General features: G+C 31.0%; 1 protein-coding gene across 1 annotated transcript in view; it reads left to right on the forward strand.

Moving 5' to 3' along the window:
• Positions 1-5,782, forward strand: part of MS3_00006897 (uncharacterized protein) — a 48,210-nt gene extending 42,428 nt beyond the window's left edge. The window contains exon 19 of the mRNA XM_051215136.1: positions 3,821-5,782. The gene's annotated coding sequence lies outside the window, so the exon portion shown is untranslated. The remainder of the gene's footprint in view (positions 1-3,820) is intronic.
• Positions 5,783-6,000: the final 218 nt, after the last annotated feature.

Genomic DNA, 6,000 nt, shown 5'->3' on the forward strand with positions numbered 1-6,000 from the left:
AGTCCTGAACTAGGTCCTCTACTTCTGAAAAATTCTCCATATAGTTTCATTTCATGATAAGCATTATTTTCAGCTTTCTTGCGAAGTAATGACCTTCAAGTTGAATTTTAGTTCAACCTGATAAGTAGGTTGTGTCTTTATCGTATATTTTATGATGTTAAATCTGAATGATGAGAGCTGTGACATTCGTCTGTTTTGTGGATGTCATTATTGTAGTTCCACTGAACCTATTCGTCTGAGATGATACACTCACATCTACCATGGTTTTTTTCCAATATATTCGTTTTATATATTAGATTGGTTCAGTACTGTATGCATTCAAATTAACCTTTTTTCATCTTTCACTTGGGTAAAATGTTAACGTTTCCGGTTGTTAATCCTATAGTTTTAGCTCTAAATTCTGTTTATATGAATATACAACAGATCTAAGTTACTTTTCTTTTGATTTCCTAATAATACTGATATGTCACTTACATTCATGGTACATACATCCTCATTTTTATCAGATATTTATTACTTTAAATCTTTTAAAATGTTTGTGGTTTGTTGATATTTTAATCTGTATTCCATAATATGTTCCAAAATTTCCCTATAAAATACATCATTTCTGTCTTATCGACTAAAATGTGCACAAGATCAACATTTTCTAGTCTACATAATTGTTAGTAGTTTTTGGTGGAGTTTTGTTCTCTGAGCTGGATGGTTTGGTCGTCGAGCTTTCATCGTTCTTCTGAACGACATCATCAGCACAAACTTCAGATAGAAGTGAAGTGTTCGAATTTCTCCATATGTGTTTCACAGCTTGTTCTGTGCACCTCGATGCTGATTGGTTCTTATTGGCCTTAAATTTATCATTGTTTACTTCTTTGTTTTAGTTGTGTCTCTCATTGGCTTGATTTTTGTTCCTATATTCATGCATGATTTTCCTGATTGGCTGATAAATTGGATTGATTTCGAAATGTTTGTTGATTGCTGATTGACCTGAGTGCCAGGCTTCTAAAAATTCTCTGGTGTTTTTGGAGTTTTCTCTGTCTAAGATTTCTACATTTTTCCAATCGAATGAGTGTCCGTTGTTATCCACGTGTATTGATATAAGTGAAGAGATATCATGGCTTTTGACTGCTAATTGATTTTCATGTAGACGAAGGTGGAAGGGGAGTCCTCTTTGACCGATGTAGTGTTTGTCGCAGTTTGTACAATTTATTTTGTAGATGATGTTTGAATTTTTTTTCTTCTGTTAATTCATCCTTTGGTTTGCATATGATTGATTGTAGTGATTTTGTCGGTTTGTGTGCCACACCTATCTTCTTCACCATCTCAATTGTTAGTACTCCATTCTATTATTCTATATTCTGTTTGATGAATCCTCATTATTTCTTTTCTATATACTCATATGATCAATTGTTAGTATATAATAGAGATTCGTTTATATCATAGTTAATAAGAGCATATGATAGTTCATTGCTTAGTTTTTCATAAATATGCGTTCATGTACTAGTTTTTTGTCCTATTTATTAAAATGGTCTTAAAATGTTTTTTTTTTTTACTTAACCGACTAAATTACATGTCAGTAGAATAGTGTTTTAACCATTAAACATAATTGTTGATAAAATCTTTAAATCAATTAACCTTAGTTACAGTTTTGCTAATAAGTTTAGTAGATTTAAATTGTACTTATTTGTATTTATCGATATCCACTTTTCAATGTAAAATAGATTTTGTTTCCTTTTTGATAACCCCATTAACATTATCATTATTTATCAGTTGAGACTATTGTTATAATTTATATTAACCCATTGTAAGAAAACAATATAGAATATAAAAACATCCGATATTATTTAAACCAAACAAGTTCGGCATTAGTAGTATGACTGTTTTGAATTATTATTTATTTTAAAGCATATAGTTGGATTTACATGATCATCATATAGTTTTATTGATGTTAAGTCATTGTTTACTGACTAAAATAGGAATATCATATTAAATAACTAAAGATTATTTAATCAGAAACTTACAGTGGTCTTGAGTGCTGTTAGAGAGAGGTATGAGTGCGATTATCACTTCCCGGTTGCCCACTCCGTGGAAGGGTTCTTCTGGAGGTACCTGAAAATGAAATTGGATTAGAGGTGGTCTTAGTGACCTGAGAGCGTTATCATAATGCCCAAGAGACAACTGCTTGAGGTCGATCACACATGAACTTTTTGTGAGTTATATTTGTGTTAGCTACGTACTTGTTGAGACCTTACTACCGGAGACGGATATACGTAGGATAAGATGAGGTGTGTATTTTTAGGATCGACCTTTTCTAACCCCACTCCTCCTTGTGGGAAGGTAACATCGCTGTTATGCTGTTTGTCTGAAGGAAACATCTTACTGCTGTCACACCTCTGTACAGTCAGCAGTACGACTTCGCCTTCGGACCTTAGGTTTGTTGCTTTTAGTGTTACCGCCCTTCAACCAACCTGTTTGACATGGTAGGACCTTGAGGAACGGTTGTTTCAGCCAGTATATCTCGATTGGTTCATCACGATAAGAAAGTCTGACCACCACGTCAAGGTAGCAACAACGGTCATTTTGACTGACTGATTGAATCAGAAAGATAATAACAGTCAGTATTAGTTTAAACTGCTTATAAAATTGTGAAACTGTTCACTATTTTAATATTCATTTTATTTTAAAATCATTGAGTGAAACAATTTAACAATGATAAATAATCATTCGGATTATTTTTTCTTCCATGTTTTCTTTTTTTTCCAAGTTATCTCTTTTATTTCCTCTAATTATTTTCTAACATTATCCTATTTCTACGTGTATAACACCTTGAAGCAATACATTGTTACTATTCAATATTACATTTATTGAATTGATATTATTCTTATCTATTCAATATCATAATCAATTTTAGAACGTTTTAGTTATTAGTGGTGTGATTATGATACTATTTTTTTAAATTTCTTTTGGAATTGTCTTTTAGACAAACACCTTAAAAAGTTAATCATGGAATGTCAATATGTACCCTTATTATCATTGTTATTATTATTTTTATGTTCTAGTTGTTTATCACTAATTATATCTTCATTTACATTTAAACAAATATAATTTATGTATCAAGTAAATTATTTACATAAATTAAATAAGATATAATAACAGAATTGTAATAAATCTTTGCTTAGATTGTAAAAGATCCCATATTAATTGAAATGATCTATTATATTAAATTTAGATTTATATCAGATGGGTTTTGTGGATATTATAGTAATTTCAATGGTTAAGATCATGAGTCAGTTGAAGCTAGACCACCATGGAAAACCTGGAAGCACTGGACGGCCTTTTCGTCCTATTGTGGGACTCCTCAGCAGTGCGCATCCACGACCTCGCCCCCTGCGAGATTCGAACCCAGGACCCACTGGTTTCGCACGCCAGCACTTAACCACTAGACCACTGAGCCGGCATCGAACGGTGTTAATGTCTAACTTCAACTAATCCACGAAATTGAGCGACACGTCCATCATTGTCTCCAGTAAGTTTCTATCTCGCAACAGACCTGGTTGACCTCCACTGAGGAGTCCTACAATAGGACGAAACGGCCATCCATTGCTTCCAGGTTTTCCATGGTGGTCTAGCTTCAACTGACTCATGATCTTAACCACTGAAATTTAGATTTATTGTTAAGTAATTTCATGTAATCAGTCCATTCTATACTGTTTTTCCTTTCTGTCTTTTTTGTTTTTCACTTCTCCACAAGGTTATTCTTTTTTATCTATAACATTCATGTAGTTTTATTTATTTGTTTTCTTTCTTTTTAATTTATCTTTTATAGGTCTTCAGTTGCGTTCAATTAATATTACAACATGTTATAATGAAGACTATTTATATAACTACAAAAACTTTATATATCTATTCAATGTTAATTATTGTATCATAAAGTTTTGATCCCCTCATTATTAATCAATTCATGTAATATGTAATTATTCTTTTTGATATATCTTCTTTTTTTTGTGGCCTTTCCTATTATTACTGCACATTTATATGTATATTTATAGTTGACTGTACTACAAATACGATTTCTTACTGTATTATTGTGACTATTTTTCGAGTGCCTTTAATTATCATTTTCTGTTCTATTTGTTGTTGTTGTTTTGTTAAAACAACTGAGCGGTTGTACTTAATTATCTAATTGGCTTTAATCTAATCTTTTGCACGTGTTTTGGAAAAATGAATCTTGTTATGCATATATATATATATATATATTCTCATCTTCTTTGTTCTATTCTAGGAAAGTTCTTTATTCTGTCTATATACGTAACTTGTAACAATGTGTACATTCTGAAAGTTTTCTATACCTTTTTTTCTTTCTTTCTTATTTTCTTCATTGAATTATTGTATAATCAAGTCAACTGATTCTTTTTATTAAATATTGGGCTGTGCTGTCTATGTTTCAACTGTGTTTAAATTGGTTAATTCTTACAATCCATCATATATATATTCTTTATATTGGTTATTTGCTTTATATTCTTATTATATGTATATATATTTATTAATCCGGCTGTGATATATCAAAGGGCACAATTTCAAGTATATTCTTCAACTAAATTTCCTATATACATATATATGGATTAATATTTACGCTTGCCATTGGTATCCTAGTCATCATTCCCATGTTTATACTTCAACACATTACGTACATTGTTTTTGTGATTACTTTTTTTTTCTCTTGTTAAAGCACATATTTCTATTTTAACTCTAATAACTAGTATAGGTCTGTATTGTCCTGTATATGTACTTTTTTATTATAAATTAAATTCACTTTGTTTGGTGTTTTTATAAATTCTGTGTTCTCATTTTCAAATAGTAAGGTTTATTTTTAATGTTAATTATCACCTGTTGTACAGTATGTGAATTCATGAGTACTATAGGTACTTGTAATTTTTAGACTTAAATAGTGGCGGTATCACAGTCAGTCACGACTAGTTTTTTAATGGGTTTTTACGATCGTTTATTGGGAACCTATTGTACGTTTACATATTCTTCTTGTCCGTCAACAACACGTAAAATTCAACCTTATTTTCATACTGTGTCATAGTCTGACAAAACTTTTTGATCATTTCCGGAACATTTCAGTTGTTTCTTTGATCAGTGTTCAGTACTTAGGTAGAACATATCGTATAACTGGAACGGAGATTTTTCCAATAAAAACATCTGGTTTACTGACATTATTGTATATAAAATTGCTACTTCAGAATCTGATTTAAGACAAATTAGAATTGAATCGCTATATATATTACTGTTCGTAGTTTAGGATGGAATCGTAGAAACTAAATACAAATAAATTCACTCGGTGTTGTTTACTTGTCTGTTATTTGTAGTCTAGGCTGGATGTCATGCAGTGTGCTGAAGCTCATTTCAAATCAAAGAATTCAAAAGCCGTTTTCATCTCATTACAGCTTTCTGTTTGTCTAAGTAAGCCGCCAATTTTAGAATTTAGTTTATTACTCGCAAATATATATATTTTTTACTAATCAGCAAACATCCTTCAAAATTAATTGATAATTTATGACATCATCTTATTTCTATCAGTTTTTAGTTTCTTGGTAACCAGATACACCTACACGACGTTAACCCTCGAAATGCCTACTTTTATCACTGATAAACGCTGGAGAGTCACAGTATATAGTCAACTTGGTATGTTTAGCTGAATCCTGTATTTTTAACAAATTTAACGTCTGGACGTTTGTGATTAGGTTGTAGTTTTTTAAAAAGGTAGTTTATTAACTAGTTTGTGTAAATAATTGTAATTATTTCCCATGGAACTTTAAGCTCTATTCTTAGAATTAACTAGAGAACTACTTAGTTTTTTGCTATATATTTCATCATTGATGCTATAGTCAAATTCGCTACTTTATACCAGCCTCCGATAAGTTAGTTGGCTGGACTGTAATTTTATGGAGAAACCAATCAGATTTAGAGTGTGTTCTTGGGTTTCTGCGCAAAATTCAACTA

The sequence above is a fragment of the Schistosoma haematobium genome, chromosome 2, assembly GCF_000699445.3.
Source record: "Schistosoma haematobium chromosome 2, whole genome shotgun sequence".
Taxonomy (NCBI): domain Eukaryota; kingdom Metazoa; phylum Platyhelminthes; class Trematoda; order Strigeidida; family Schistosomatidae; genus Schistosoma; species Schistosoma haematobium.